This window comes from Cervus elaphus, chromosome 8 (assembly GCF_910594005.1).
Source record: "Cervus elaphus chromosome 8, mCerEla1.1, whole genome shotgun sequence".
NCBI classification, from domain to species: Eukaryota; Metazoa; Chordata; class Mammalia; order Artiodactyla; family Cervidae; genus Cervus; species Cervus elaphus.
This window is the reverse complement of record NC_057822.1, coordinates 1383242-1399833: the sequence shown is the minus strand read 5'-3', so window position 1 is coordinate 1399833 and position 16592 is coordinate 1383242. Positions and strand designations below refer to the sequence as shown.

The following is a 16592-nucleotide window of genomic DNA, read 5'->3' as shown; positions in this document are numbered from 1 at the left end:
TGGGCCTGGCTCAGATCCCCTCTCTGGTACTTGCTCGCTGTGTGGCCTCAGTGAAGCCACTCAACCTCTCTGAGCCCTGTCTCTTCACCCGCATGCAGGGGTGACAGCAGCCCTCTGGGTCATCTTGCCGTGCAGGCCAGACGAAGCCGCAGCAGAGCACTCGGCAGTGTCAGGCACAAGTCAAGAGTCGGCTCTGACTCTTCACAACCCCAGCGACTGCAGCCCACCAGGCTCCTCTGTCCATGGGATTCTCCAGTCAGGAACACTGGAGTGGGAAGCCACTCCCTTCTCCAGGGGAGCTTCCTGACCCAGGGGTCAAACCTGGGTCTCCTGCATCACAGGTGGTCTCTTCACTGTCTGAGCCCCCAGGTCCCCCATAAACCAGTGTACCCACGAATCCTCAAAATCCGCTCCCACCCCGGCCAGCCAGTCATCCTCCCTCACCTGCTAATCAGTTCCACCCTCCACCTGCAGCTCCAGCCACACTTCCCGCTCCCCACCAGCACGTGAATCACCAGCTGGTCTCCGCCTCCACTAAATGCAGGAGGCACATCCCCGCCTCTGAGACTTACCCCAAGCGGTGAGCCTCGCTCAGAACATCGTTCCCCACACTTACCCCTCCAACTCAAGACCACCCAGATCCAGGGTTCCCACAACCTCCCCCAGCCCCTCAGCCTCTGTCCACCCTGACCTCTGCTCCTTCATTCGCCTGAGAAATTTGGTCCTGCTCTCTAATATTCCGTAAGGCGCCACCCTCTGCCTTTAGCATGTTGAAGGATGTGGCTCACACATCTTTGAGATCCTCTGAGGGGACATTAGGTGTTTATAGTGGCCACATGCCCAGCCCCTCTTCTTCTGACACAAGCACCCCAAATTCCTGTCCAGGACTGATCTTCCATTCCAAAATCCAGTCTTGGTGGGACTACTGATCACAAAGTTCCAAATGCCCCCAAGCCAGGACTGGTCACACACCCAAAGCCCCCTCAGTTAGATTCGTCTCTCCCAGAACATGGAATTCCATCCTGCCTGGTCCTTAAAAGCTGGGGACGCCCACCCTGGTGGTGCAAGTGGTAGAGAACCTGCCTGCCAACGAAGGAGAATCAAGAGGTGCGGGTTCAACCCCTGGGCCGGGAAGATCCCCGGCATAGGAAATGGAAGCCCACTCCCGTGTTCCTGCCCGGAGAATCCCGTGGACAGAGGAGCCTGGCGGGCTATGGTCCACGGGGTCGAAAGTGTCAGACACAACTGTGCACACACACAGTGCCCATCCTGGTGGGGTCCCAGAGACTTTGAACAGATCTTGCCAAGAGACCGCCTCCCTAGAGTTACCTGAGCTCCTGGCCTTTTAAAGCCAGTCCTTCAGTTCAACCTGATCCCATAAACTTGCTTTTGGTCAATTCCTTTTCTGCTGAAGTTTGCAGAAAAGAGCCCTCCCTGATTCGCTAGAGCCCCCATCACATACGTGCTCCCACATGCTCCCCAGAGCCGACCACAGACACCCATCAGAGGGGCGCATGGGCACCACTTCTGCGTAGACGCAGAGGCCACAACCTTCATGCTTTCGAGAAAAAGCCAGGATTTCAATGGCTTTAGTAACACGGCTTAATTTCCCCATGTCAGAAACAGAATCCAAGTGCACGGAGAAGCCAAGTGGGAGCGGTACCTCTTGCTTGGAAAAAGTAAAAGGTAACAATGAGACGTAATTGAGCAGATTACACATAAAGCAGGTATTTCTGCAGGTGTCAAAAGTGAAACTCGAGGACCCAGTAGGACAAACACAGCATGCGTGGATCTTCAGTCAGTGTCCAACGGGCACAGGGCTGAGAACGCAGAGACCAAAGGACGAGACCGTCCGGCACATGAGCAGCACCGGGGCCTGGGCACACAGGCAGCCAGCCCGCCTCCCCAGAGCAGAGGGAAGGCCCGACACGAGGCAGGGCCACTGGGAGCCAGCGCCGGAGGAGGGCGAGAGGAGAGGTGTCTAAGGACAGCGTGCTCAGAACCACCGTGGCCTAGGCAGCCAGGACCTCCCGTCTCCTCCGCAGCACGGCAACCACCTGCCTCCTCTGCCGCTGCATCGCCTGCAGCCTTCCCCAGCAGCACACGTCAGGTCGTTCTCCTCTGCCCGAACGCCCCCGCCACCACCCGGCACCCCCCACTCTCATCTCTCCGACCTCACCCCCTCCCACCCCGCCTCGAGCGGGCCTCGCACAGCCCGACCACGGGGCCTTTGCACACACTGTTCCGCTGCAGGAAACCTCCTCCCCGTCACGTCCTCATGGCCACTGCTGGCTTCCCTCGGGTCTCTAACCCACCCCCACCTCTCTAGCTAGCGTCTCCCTCGCCCATCACGGGGGCCTCCTTCCTAACTCATCTTTCTCCACGGCTCTCCCACTCTGAGATGGAATTATCTGTCTGCTTATGGTTTGTCTCCCCCAGCTGGAACGGAAGTTCCACGGGGGCAGGAACCTTGTTCCGTTCAGGACTGAATCCCTAACACTGAGGACAATGCTTGGGCCACAGTCGGTGCCCATAAACAAGGGCTGAGTGAACGAACGGAATCCCTGAAGAAAAACCAGAGCACATCCAGGACAGCTGGCTTTCTGAACCATTCACAGGGCAGGATGATCGGAGGCCTGGCCCTGGGGACTGCCTGGGTTCCAGCCCCATCACCCGGGTCAGCACACCGACTCTGGGCTTCAGTTTCTCCTCCGTAAACTGGGGACAGTAACAGCCTCCACCACGGCGGGCTGGGAAGATGAGATGCGTTACTATACAAGGCGAAGCGGATGGTGCCTGATGAGCCGTGAGTGCCCAAGGTTAAGATTTTTGCTTTTATGTGACTGTTTAAATGTCAGCCGGGTGGCAGAATCCTCAGGAGGTCCTCACTAAGGGGGCCTCTGGGAAGAAAGGGTGGGAGACAGCAGGGGAGCACCAGATGGGGGGACAGGAGACCCCAGCGCGAGCGGGGCGCTGCCGCTGACACACTATGCAGCTCAGGGAGACACACGACTTCTCCACCCAACCGTCCGGGCCAAGCGCCCTCTGCTCACGGGGCTGCCGCGGACTCCAAGCTGGACCAGCCTTGTGAGCACAACAGGGCAGGGCAGTGAACCAAAGCACCCACCCCTTACTCACGGTTCTATGCACACCACAGCCATGAAGTCAAAAAGCCAGAGTTCAAATGTGACGGCGCTTCCAACTCATGCCACGATCCCCCATCTCCCTTTGGAGATGTCGGCTGTGCTTTCAAAGCCTCAATTACAAGGGCAGGGAGTGTCACGGCTCCTTACATTTCGGTCACAATATCAGCCAAGAGCTGAGGGTTATGCAGGGGAAATTATAGTAATTACCCCTCGGGAGGGCTGGCTGCGTGAACTTCGGCTGATCTAAAACCTGGGGTGAGATTTAACTACCTGGGAGAGGGGGCAGAAACACACAGGGGAACCTCTGCCTCTCATCAGGGTCCCGGGGAAATGACGCTGATGTCAAAATGAACTCACAGCTCCTGTCAGGCCAAGCGACAGGAAAGAAAAGAACCCAGATGTCACATCAGATCAGTGGGTTCTGCCCTCCTGTGATCACCACAAGGCAGACGCTGTCCTCAGAGACCTCACCTTCCAGGGCAGTAGAGACAGGACATTTCTACATGCTACAAAGCGAGGAGGCTGAAGTCTGTGTCAGTGGCCCAGGGCTCAGGACAGATCCCAGAGGCAAAACCGAAGCTGAGCCCTAAAGGAGCAGGAGGAGCCAGCCATGGAGAGGGGTCTGGGCATCCCCCTCCCCTCCCTGGGCCTCGGTTTCTTAGTCTGTCAAATGGGTGTAATCAGCGTGCCTCCCTCCTGGAGAGCACGCCTCCTCCCTGGGGCGTGATGAGTGTACAGACACGAGGCGTGAGCCCCGGGTCTGGTCCACTGGATTCAAGGAGAGGCTGTGGTCTGGAGGCCAGGCGGGCGCTGTCCCCTGATGGAGCGTGAGCCCCTCTGTGCCAGACCCAGGTTAGTCACCAAGACGTGGCGGTGACCTGGAGGAGGTACAAACCCCGGCCCCGGGACCAGCGCGGGAGGAAGGCCGCCCGACACGGCTCCCGCAAGCCCCCAGCTCATCCCACCCGCCTCTGAACTGGGTCCCTAGGGCACCCCTTCCCCACACCACCGCCCAGCTGCCCGCTGAGATCCGTGCCCCGGCCCCTGAATCAAGGTCTCAGCGTCTCTGTGACACACACAGAGCCCGGGCCCCGCCCCATGGGAGAGATTCTGCAGGTCTGAGGAAGACCCGGACGCCAGAGGACCACACGCAAACCTGTCTGCCCGGCACCCCCTCAGCCCTGAGTGCCCAGGGCCCGGCACACGGCCACTGTGAACCAGATCCCAGCCTCCTCCCTCCCCGCCCAAGGCCCGGAGTGCAGTCACTGCACAAGACGCGAGGGGCGACCGGCTCTGCACCTGTCCCCGGGGTCAGAGGAAGGGGAGGGCAGGACGGGCGGCCTGGTGCAGAAACGCCTCTTCCGAGCCGCAGCTCCTCAGCCTGAGGAGGGGAGCCTGACGCCAAGGTGCAGAGGACTCCAGGCTCAGAGGGTTTTTATCTCAGACAGCTTCTAATCCAGTCCCTCACACACCTGAGGAGAGTCTACTCTGACCCACCTGGACAATGGCCATCAGGCCCCTGCTTGCATAGCCCCAGCAACGGGGCGCTCACCACCTCACGAGAAAGCCCAGCACACAGGCAGACTGGTCCATTGCTAGAAAGTTCTCGGGGGCAAACCACTCCAGGATTCTTGCCTGGAAAATCCCATGGACGGAGGAGCCTGGTAGACTATAGTCCACAGGGTCGCAAAGAGTCGGACACGACTGAGTGACTTCATTATCATCATTCTCGCTTCACAGGCCAGTCCTGCCCTTTGACTCCACAGACTGAGGTTGCTTCTCATTTCATCCAACTGCAGGGAAGTCACGGGAGACCTGCTAGGGTTGGAAGGTCAGCTGAGGGTGGCAGGCTCAGCGGGAGCAACCGGGGTCCAAGCCCCGGACCACCACTCAGCAGAAGTATGACCCTGAGCAAGTGACCCCTCCAAGTTTCACCTTCCTGGTAAAATCGGGGAAATAACAGTGTGCCCATTATTACATAAGGCTGGGATGTGTGTGTGTGTGTGTGTGTGCGCGCGCATGTGCACACACTCAGTCGCCCAGTCATGTCTGATTCTGTGACCCCATGGACTGGAGCCCGCCAGGCTCCTCTGTCCATGAGATTTTTCAGGCGAGAACACTGGAGTGGGTTGCCATTTCCTCCTCCAGGATGTCTTCCTGACCCAGGGATCAAACTGCTGTCTCCCATGTCTCCTGCTTTTCAATCGGATTCTTTACACTGAGCCACACAAGGTTACTGGGAGCCTAGCTCAGAAGCATTCCAGGAATTCTGCAATGACTTGGGAGGCACTGGAAGCAGGCAGATCACAGGGCCTTGAAAGCTGGGTAAAGCGGGTGATCTGTCCCCAGCACAGCCCTGAAGGCCTCCGTCTGTTTCACTTATGGAGAGGGGAGTGGCCGGACAAGGCACAAATAAATGACCGTGCCCTAGACGGGTCCAGGGTCTGGCAGTCCCGGTGCTGCCACTCATGGCACCCAGCAGACTCTGACATTCTGTGCCCACCCAGCCCCCAGCGCCTGCACAGGAGCCGGAATCTAGCACAGCTCGGGCTGCGGGCAGGGGCCTGGGAGAGGCACAGAAGTGAGGCCTTCTCCGCAGGAGGCTAAGTGGGAGCCGGCCGGAGACACTGCGGGCCTATTAACACACGGGTTTCTGCATGAACTCCCACAGGGAGCCAGGCGGGCAGAGTCGGAGGAATGAGGGCCTGGAGACAAGCGGAGTTTTTTTAAAGAAATATTCAGCCATTAAAACCCCGGCTCTGGCTCTCGGGCCAGGCCTGGGCTGCATGCTGAGCAGGGCTGGTGGACCGTCAGTGCGCCTGGGTGGGGCGAGGCGGCGGCGGCTGGAAGGAACCCGGGCATCGGGAGGAGGGTCACCGAGGGGCGCCCCCGGAGGCTGCGCTGCTGCGGCCACAGGCTGCCCCGGCCAAGGGCGCCCAGACTCAAACAGGCCCGCCTGTGGGGATCTGTAATGTCCCTGCCCACACCCGTCAGAGCAGCAGGAAGAAACACACGAAGCAGAAGAAAATCCCCAAAGTTTAGGCTAACTTCATATGAGTCGCCCCAGCCTTGCCCCAGATACTCATTCAGTAATCCTCATTACTGAGGGCCATCGACAGGCCCGGGAATATTGACATTTGGGGCCAGGTAAGTCTCTGTCGTGGGGGACGGGCATCCTGTGCGGTGTGACAGATTTATTAGCATCCCTGGCCTCTACCCAGTAGATGTCAGTAGCACCCCTGCCCCCAAGTTCTGACAACTAAAGTCCCCTTAAGGGCAAAAAAAACTGCAAAAAACATAGTAAAGATGACTGGGCTAGAGAGATAAAAACCATCAAAGAACAAGCCTGATCTCACTGTCCCCGTTTCAAACCGTCCCTGGCACCCATCGCCCTCGGCATGGACCCCAAGCTCCGTGGCTTGACATTCAGGGCTCCACCCCGTCAACGCTCACCATCCCCTGCCCCACACCTGGCCCTCCAACAGAACACAGCATGGGTCATCCCAGCCCAGAAGCCTTCCTTGTTCCTGGCCTGTTGTTCTTCCAGTCCTCTCATCTGCCTGCCTTCTGCCAGTTCGTGTTGAGAGTCCACTCAGATGCAGCCTCCTCCAGGAAGCCTTCCCTGCCACTCCCCACCCGGGGGAAGTTGCACGCACTCTGTGCTCCCACGCCCCATATCGCGCTCCATCATCTCTAACTCCAACTAGGATTCTGTAGGCAGGACCACGTTGCAGTCACCTGCTTGCCCAGGCCAGCCTTCACCCTCAGGAAACTTGCAACAGAATGAGTGGCTCAGATGGGAAAGAATCTGCCTGCAGTGCAGGAGACCCCAGTTCAATCCCTGGGTCTGAAGATCCCCTGAAGAAGGAAATGGCATCCCACTCCAGTATTCTTGCCTGGAGAATCCCATGGACAGAGGAGCCTGGCGGGCTGCAGTTCATGGGGTTGCAAAGAGTCACACACGACTGAGCGACTAATACTTTCTCTGCCTCCTACTGAAAGGGGACTCACTCTTTCCTTTGGTCAAGAAGGGAAATCCAAGGCAGCTTCCACGGCGGTTCGGAGGTAAAGAATCCACCTGCCAGTGCGGGAGACGTAGGTTTGATGCCTGATCCAGAAAGACCCTGCAGCCCGCAGAGCAGCTGAGCCCGTGACCCCCGACTACTGAGCCTGTGCCCTAGCGCCCGTGCTCCGCAACTGCAGAGCGGCCCCTGCTCGCCACAGCCAGAGAAAAGCCTGTGCAGCGAGGAGGACCCAGCACAGCCAAAAATAAACAAACAATTTTCAAAAAAGAAGAGGGGAAATCAGAGCTGGAGAGGACACCGATAAACGCGATGAGGACCAGACTCTGAGGGAAAGACAGAGGGGCCCCACACTAAGGCCGGCCACCTGAGTGAGGGGCCAGCCAGAGGCCGTGAGCACATCGAGGGCCCTGGCAACCCAGCGAGCTCTGCCGCCGGCTTCCGGAGCCTCAGCCAGCTCCACACCTCGTGGCTGTTTCTGTCCTTTGCTACTGGATCTGGGACACATCGCCAAAAATCACTGTCATTGTGATAGAAAGTATGAGAGAAGTCACTGTCTCATTAACCCTGCTGACGGCGCTGGGAGCTTATGCTCCCACTTAGCGGACAGAAGCTACGGCTCAGACTCTCTGGGCCATCCGCTAGTAAAGCACAGAGCTCTGCCTCAAACTGGGGCTTCCCGACGGCGGACGCCCACCACCCACTACACCTCTCAGCTGGAAGCCCCCAGTCCCCTGTTCTTTTGGGCAGGGGGTGGCGGGCAGAAGGGAAAACATAGGAGTAAGATGAAGGAACACTTTGCTCTAGGCCTTCCAGTGCCCAAGGCCGGGGCATGAGCCCAGAAACCCCGGAGAAGGCCTCCAGTTAATGAGAAATTGGGACGAAAAGATGAAATCAGCCCCTTAGAAAAGCCTCTCCAAGCCTGAGGGGGATTCTCTGTGCCCTCCAAACCATCCTTTCCAGACGGGACTCACCAGACTCTCCTTCCAGGCGAGAGGTCCTACACTGTCATCGTCCCAGGGAAGGGAGGTGGGGAGGGGACCCGGAGGGGCTAGAAGCGGCCAGACTCCAGGCGGGGGCTCCCACCGCCAAGCCCGTCCTTCCCCAGGTTGAGATGGGAGAACCACGGGGGGCAGGAACATGCAGTGTGACTGAGGGAACGCGGAGGCCCCCCGCCCCACCCCTCACCCACGCCACCCACTTCTGGTGGTCTCAGCGCTGCTGTAACCAGCAATCCTTCCACGCCTGGGTGGGCTTGTTCACTGCCCGTCTCCCCACCCACCAGGGGCACCGGATGGGCTGGCTTCTCCTGCCCTGTCACAGCATCGGGCATCAGCGGGCACGTTCACCAGGTAAACGCTGTATTTGTTAGAGAGACAGGAAGGCCGAGCTCCCAGGCCTGAAGCCACCTCTCTCCACGCAGCCCCAGCCCCGAGGCCCGTCTCATCCTTTGTGAAAGGAGTGACGACGGCTGTGTTGCTATATTAACGTCAGAAGGAGCAGGAGTTGGGGGTGGGGGGAATGGAAGGGGACGAGGTGGGGCACAAATGAGGGCACACGCGTGGACCACCACAGGCACTGCACTGACGAAGCGCCCCCCCCCCCCCACTATTTTAGACACCCTGAGAGCCCTCTGGGGATGAAGTCGTCAGCACAATGGAAGTTCATGCAAAGACCCAAACCCCACAGGCACCAACGCCCTTCCCTGGCGCCTACCCCATCACACGGTCTCTCATCCCCTAGTGGAGTACCAGGGAAAGTTCTAGATCCTCACCCAGCCCCAAAAGCCTCCCCTCCCCAGAGACGGCCTCGCGTGCCTCAGAAGGGGAAACAGAGAATTGGAGACCTGATCCTGCCAGCAGTTTCTCCCCCGCACGCTCACGATCAGCCCACAAGGCAGGCTGACCTTCCCCGTCACAGAGATGGGAGACCGAGCCCCGGGTTCACGCAGCAGATCACGCGGAGCTGCCGCTGAGCCAGAAGCCCTGCACGGCGGACTCCCCCTCACCAGCCGCCAGCGGCCCAAAGGAACAAGCTGTAGAAACACCCAGTCTGGGGCGGGGGGGGGGGGAGGGTACTCAGGGAGAAGGCGTCCCTGAGGACAGGCCCCACCACAGGGCTCGGCTCCGCACGTCAGCATCAGCCCCTCCATCCCCAGCGGACTCCAGACACTCCAACTAAGAGGCCCCCGCAAAGTGCCCAGCAGGGGAAGGGGCCCAGCGCCAGAGTTACCAGAGCCAGGGCCAGCGAGGCCGGAGTCCCGACGGCTCCCGGGCCCAGGTGTCAGCTATTTGACAACCGGCTCTAAGGAAAGAAAGCGCTGCCGGCTGTGGGTCTGGGCGTGTGCCCCCGATTTTAAAAGGCCCCAGAGGGAGCAGCAGGCGAGTTTGTACTTGACCAGAAGGTGGGCAGGAAGGCCAGGGAGGAATGGAGAGTGACCACGGAGAGACCTCTGGCCTAGCAGGCCAGGGGCTGTGTGTCTTCAGGTCGCAGGCCCAAGCCCTGCCTTTGGGGGTCTGGACCCTGGGAACCCTTCTCTCTGGGTCGGGTAATTTATCTCTACCCTCAGTGCTATTTGAATCCTTTTCAGCAAGACCCCCGATCTCGCCAGCTCACCCCAGTCAGCAGGAACTTGAGTTTGCCCCCAGAGCACAGTCTTGCTCTCAGTCTCTCAGGCAGGACGAAGGAAGGGGGCTGGACTTCAGGAGGCCCTGGCATCCCGGTGACTTCAGAGGAGTCCCTCAGCCACCTCAAACCTCCCCATCCAAGACGAAAGATGTCACCTCCAACCCCAGACGCGGAGGGGATAAAATGAGCCAGGCACCAGAGCAGAGCAGTATATTATAAGAGAACAAGGCTGGGCCCACATTCTCAAACACCTTTCCTCTCGGTGTTCCTCTGGGACAGATGCTTGGTAATTAATTGTCCCATTTCAGAGATGAAGCTATGGAAGCCCAGGGGTGTTATACACTGCTGGTCACACTGAGTCTATTACAGTGGGACCCTGGCCCAGAAAGACTGCTGCCTCTGACCAGGAGCCTGCCTCAGGCCCCAGAGGAAGACTGAGGGAAGCAGAGAAAGCAGAAACGTGCATTCATTGAGCGCCTGCACTGTGCATCCAGGATCATGCTGAAATGCCACGACCCCCAAGGTTTGAATGCAGAGGGCCCTCTTCTTCCTCCCTCTGCAGTGAAGGAGGCCCGCAGAGCCCAGCCCCCCGGCCTGGCCCACCACCGGGATCTGGATCCCTGCGATAAGGACATCTGCAACCTTGTTTAAAAGTCACTACCGCACAATTAGAGGCACTCACCCCCTCAGAGCCATCCTTCTCCTCCGATCGGTTTTATAGCCAGTAATAACTCTTGAAAATTCCTCAACAGATGGAAATTTTATTTGACTAATCATGGCCGTTTGACTTGCTGGGGTGCGGAGGCTTGGGGCTCAGGCTGGCAGGGAGCCAGTTGAGGTGATTGTCAAGGGGCTGGGCAAAGAGCCCAGAACCCAAGGCCACCGTGTGGGTCCACTCCCCAGAGGGAAGCCACAAGAAGGTGTTGGAAAGTGCCAGGCACTGAGGAGCAGCGGGCAGCGGAGCGCTGCCTTTTCTGGGCCCAGAGGTGCCTCCGGGCAGCGTGCTGAGACCCTTGTCCGCCCCTCGAGGCTCCATCTCTGGACACATGGGAGCTCGTGCCAGGGAGAAACCAGAAAACCCCGGCTTAAACACCCAACAAAACCAGCATTTTGGCTACAATGCCCCAGGCACGTCAACCCCATGCCAGCCCCATGCCAAAGGCCCCATGGGCATCATCCCACTCAGTCCTGCCAACAATTCTGTAGATGCATGAGAACATTCCCATTTCACAGATTTACAAATAGAAGACAGAGCCACTAAACTGAGCTGCCACCTTCATCTCAGGGAATTAAAGGTTGGTGCCCCCACAACTCACACAGGGCCAAGCAATCCTTCTAAGACCCACACTGAATCCCATCACTGCTACCAAAAAAAAAAAAAAAAAACCATAAAACTCCCAGTAATTCCTCAGCACCCTCCAAAGTTCAAGTTCAATAGCCTGGCCTTCACAATGGAACTGATTCAAGATTATCCACACAAGCAATATGAAAACATATCACACAGAAAATCTTGTCCATTTGACAATATGTATGGCAAATTATTCATAAGAGCCCTAAATTGGAAGTATCAACATGAAAATGGATAAACAAACTTATGATCTATACGTACAATGTATATCGCTTTCCAACCGACAGGAGGGAAAAAGCACACCGCAATGTGAACAGAGCAAGTTCCATATAAAGAATTATCAACTGTAACAGCAGGCTGCATTAACAAGGCCTAGCTAGAAAGAAGGAAAGAGAACTTTAGAGAACAGTACCAAGGAAAACTCCCCCAAGGGCTAACACAGAGACCCTGAGGAACTGCCTCCTCCACCACCATCACCTGAACCGAACAAAGCCCCCTAGAGCACCCCGTCCCCCAGGACGAGTGTGCACCCAAAGAGGAGCTCCCCAAGATGGCAGGAGAACCCCTATGGAAGAATGCCCAACACTCGCCCCAGCGCGGGCACCCGGACCTCACTGAGGGGCACGCCTGTGGCTCGGGCGGAAAGCACCGCACACCCGCGGAACTTGCTAGAAATCCAGCCCGGGGGACTCACCGGAAGTCTGCCCTGAGGAACACCACACGGGCTGCTCACACCAGGCGTCTCACCAGAGTCACCGCACGACAGAACCGCCGTTAAAGAGATGCGGGGGGTGCCGGCTGCAACACCGTGGCTGCAGGGACCCGGCGCGGAAATGCCGCGCACGCGCACTGGAGCCGCTGCACGTGCTCAGGCGCCCGCGCACGCGCACGCCAGAGCCCCCCCGCCGGGGGGAGGGGGGAGGGGGGAGGGGGGAGGGGGGAGGGGGGCCCCCCCCCCGCAGGGCGAGCGGCTCTCCGGCGCCCTCTACAGGCTGAGGCTGAGCTTGCCGTGTGGCCGAGGGGGAGGCGGGCGAATTTAAAGGGCCCAGCTTCACTTTCAGTCCGCAGCCAAGAAGGGTGAGTTTATCCAGCATACCCATCTCTTTGATGACTCGGCTTCCACATGAGCCCTTCTCACGTGGAACCAAACCCCTGTATGACAACACAGCTCTGTATCTCCACCTAAGAAGACACAGGTATCCTTCTTACAAGCAAAGTTCTCACTCTCTCCATAAAATGAAACCAACAGCCCCACAGTCATAAGACTGTATTACGCCTCAAATTCAGTCACAGTTCCATGGAATATTGTTGCCTAAAGACTATACTTTAAAGCTAGCTTCCAAAAACTTGCATGTGAAATATAACTGGAAAGGCGAGAAAACAAAACAGTTGCAAAGTGCACTTATTCCACATACTCATTCAGAAACTGCATAAATAACCTCGGGGTGGGTCCATGGACCAAACAGGTCCACTGTGAGTCAGACGGGAGCCAAGACTCTTTCTTTTACCCATCATAAGCCCCCACTTTATCATATGGGCCACAGTGGGTCTGCAGGTCCCTGGGAATTAGTGTGAATTCAGAGCCTGTGCCTAGTAATTTAAGAACCATGTGGGCATTTCCTGTGCCCCAATGCACAGCCACTCTGGTAAATGGCTGCCAGTCCCTGTGAGGCAGATTTGGAGGAATATTTACAGCAAGTACTTGTGGCAATGATGCAGGCTCCTTCTTCCACAGGACCTGGCCTCCAGAGGGCTTCCAGGTCTGTGAATCAACTTGGATCTGGAAACTGCAGGTTTCATGTAATACATCCAGCCCAACATTCCTGTCTCCCCAAGCCCTTGAATTCCCTCTTCCACATAAAACCCCATTAACTGTACTACCAAGTCCAGATTTCAGTGAGTCAACCAAGTAAACAGTCAGAGCCACCCTCTGCTGCACATGCTAATAATCAAACCCAGAATCTCTAGTCAGGGCATCCACAGCAATGAATTCAGCCCAATCCACTGTGATATCCTGCCCTCTTGGGTCAAAAACTCTTATAATAAACACCCACACATGTGTCCCACGTTTCTGCTGATATATATAAGCAAAGTACAGCAATTCTTTTGTATTTTCCCTCATAGGTCCTATTGAGTCCCAGCCACCAAGGAATGGACTGAGATTTGACCCTTAAAGTCTAGTGACAAGAGAGGCTGATTATGGTGAATCTTAAGGGAAACAGGCATCTCCTTTCAAGGTACCTGCCTCCGCTGAGGTTATCACCTGGTTTTTAAGCAGAGGAAGAACAGCCTCCTCAGACACTGGAAGGAAAACTGCCACAACCCACACGGGGTGCTCACAGCCACTTGGGAGTCTGAGACCATCAGCTTCATCTGGGTCCTACAGACTCCCCACCCCACGTTTCAGGACCCCCTTCTTTCCCAGTTAATGCCCTAATTTCCACATGAGCAATTTGTCAAGCTGTGAATTCAACTGTGGTTCTAATTCAGCAACCAGCACAATTAAATTTTTTATTTTATTTTCAGCAATATCAGCCCTGGGGCTGTAAGAAATAAGAGCTTCTTTAAGGGGCTGTCATGGAAGCTCTCTGGTTCTCACACCAGATGAGAAGACAGTTAATGGACCTGAGCTTGTTTTTTCCTCTGTGTAGTACTCAAGAGCCCTCCAAAGAATCCACCCCACCCCACAGTCCTTATAGCCATCATTACTGCCCTAACAGTCAAGGCCAGTACCATTCAGGCTCCCAAGTAATGTGCCTGAGTGGCGCTTTATCTCAATCTACCACGCGTGGTATCTCCATTAATTGTATGGCCACTACACGCCTTGGGTTACCCACATTCCATTTCCTATTAGCAAGGGCTCATGCTCAAGCCCAAAGACACGAGGAAACTAATCCATAAATCTCATATTTACAGGTCAGTCTCCTGTTATCTCCCCTGAAACCAATTCTATATTGGTTTGGGTCCAACTGAGAAAAAGAAATCACACAGTAATTTTAACAGGGAATGTTTCAAATGAAGAATTATTAAATTGTAACAGGGGGCTGAACCAACAAACCCTGGCTAATAGAAAGAACCATAGCTAATGTGAGAACAGCAGCTATAAGCAGCAGCACAACCCACAGCGCAGCGATTGAGCCTCAAAGCGTCCACCACCCACCCCCAGGGCTGATACAGTCCCCAGGGAAGAGCGCCTCAGGGCTTTGGTGAAAGTCCAGAGAGAGCCCCCCAGGACTCAGGTAAAGCCCTAAAGAACGAGCCCCCCAAACCATGGCCGATACAGAGCCCTGGGGGAGCACCCTGATCCCGGGGCTAATACGGAGCAGAGAGCCCCCAAAAACAAACCTCCCACCAGGCTGAGACAGAACCCTCAATGGTGAGAGCGCCCCGGCTCAAAGAAGACCTCTCCCCCAGAGCTGAGACAGAGCCCCCAAGTCAGAGCCCCTCCTAAAGCTGAGGTAAAACCCCCAGAGAATCCCCTGGGCTAAAGCAGAGCCCCAGAGCAGTGCCCTCACACACGCCAGCGCAGGCATCCAGACCTCACCAAGGGGCACGCCTGTGGCTCTGGCGGAGAGCTGATCCGCGCCGCACACCCGCGGAGCTTGCTAGAAATCCAGCCTGGGGGGCTCACCGGAAGTCCGCCCTGAGGAATGGCACACGGGCTGCTCACAGGAGGCGTCTCACCAGAGTCACCCCACGACAAAACCTCCCTCAAACGGGTGCAGGGTGCCGGCTGCTACACGCGGCCGCAGAGACCGGGCAGGAGACGCCGCGCACGCGCACGGGAGACGCACACGCGCACGCGCACGGGAGACGCCGCACGTGCTCTGAGGCCCTTGCGCGCGTGAAGCCAGGGGGCGGGGCGAGCCAGGGGCGGGGCGAGGGGCCCTGCGCCTCTCTGGCGCCCACTACAGGCTGAGGCTGAGCTTGCTGTGTGACCGGGGGAAAATTTAAAGGGCCCAGCTTCACTCTCAGTCCGCAGGCAAGAAGGGTGAGTTTAGAACTACAGGGCAATTGTGAATAGCCAGCAAGCCGTGAAATATCACCCAGCAATGAAAAAGACGGAGCTACTAACACAGGGATTAATCTTCTAGGTATTATTGTGGGGTGAAGGGAGCCAGATAGAAAACGGAACATCCTGTATGCTCCTGTTTATTCAAGTTCAAATACAGGAATCTTGAGAACCTTGGACTGCAAGGAGATCCAACCAGTCCATCCTAAAGGAGATCAGTCCTGGGTATTCATTGGAAGGACTGATGCTGAAGCTGAAACTCCAATATTTTGGCCACCTCATGCGAAGAGTTGACTCATTGGAAAAGACCCTGATGCTGGGAGGGATTGGGGGCAGGAGGAGAAGGGGACGACAGAGGATGAGATGGTTGGATGGCATCACTGACTCGATGGACATGAGTTTGAGTAAACTCCGGGAGTTGGTGATGGACAGGCAGGCCTGGCGTGCTGCAATTCATGGGGTCACAAAGAGTTGGACACAACTGAGCAACTGAACTGAACTGAACTGAATCTACAATGACAGAAATTTTAAAAACAGGATAGAGAGAGACATTTTACTGAAAAGGGATACAATGGAACTTTCTAGGGTAGTGAAAATATTCTCTAGTGTGATTGGGGCAGTGGTAACACAGCCATTTACATTTGCGAAAAACCTTCAAATGGAACGGTCAATATCTGTGCATTTAACTTAAGATAAATTGTAACTCAAATTTTAAAAATTAGCTCCCCCAATTTTTGGCTTCAAATCCAGTCACTGTGTACTGCTTGTACACGGTAGGTAAACAACTGTGTTTGTGTAACTAAATGTGTCCTCCAGTATTCTTGCCTGGAGAATCCCAGGGACAGAGGAACCTGGTGGGCTGCCGTCTATAGGGTCGCACAGAGTTGGACACGACTGAAGTGACTTAGCAGCAGCAGCAGCAGCAGCATGGATCATACACTCTTTTTTTATGTTCTCATATCTAATTTGACAATCCCCCCAAATCATTAAGCTACTGGTCTGCTTTTCTGGGCCCCCATATTCCTTAGCTCTTAGTTCAGTCATACTTTTATTATACTGATGTTTCCTGCAGAAGGGCAAAATGTACTGTCAGAATGACCAGCATGTTGTGAGTGCTCCGTGCTTCACTCTGTTTTCAATAGATGTCTCACAACCTATGCAGTAGTTACTTCTAGCAGCCCCATTTTACAGATGAGGAAACTGAGATACAGTTTATTTGCCCTCTTAACCACTTTGTCTTGAGTCAGACTGTTGGAAGTTCATATCCCAGCTCCCCCACTTGCTAACTGTGAGTCGTGGGCAAGACAACTGATTCAGTTCAGTCGCTGAGTCATGTCCAACCCTTTGTGACCCCATGAACTACAGCACGCCAGGCCTCCCTGTCCATCACCAAATCCCAGAGTCTACCCAAACCCATGTCCATCAAGTCAGTGATG

The 16592-nt window shown here is 56.0% G+C and overlaps 1 protein-coding gene across 5 annotated transcripts in view; it reads right to left on the bottom strand.

Annotated features, from left to right (window-relative positions):
- Positions 1 to 14952, bottom strand: part of ACTL8 (actin like 8) — a 75000-nt gene extending 60048 nt beyond the window's left edge. Inside the window, exon 1 of one of the 5 annotated variants that reach the window (XM_043910570.1) lies at positions 14689 to 14952. The gene's annotated coding sequence lies outside the window, so the exon portion shown is untranslated. Of the gene's footprint in view, positions 1 to 11754; positions 11773 to 11838; positions 12042 to 14683 lie in introns of those variants that run through there. The other 4 variants (XM_043910568.1, XM_043910571.1, XM_043910569.1 and 1 more) reach the window with 4 other exon arrangements.
- Positions 14953 to 16592: the final 1640 nt, after the last annotated feature.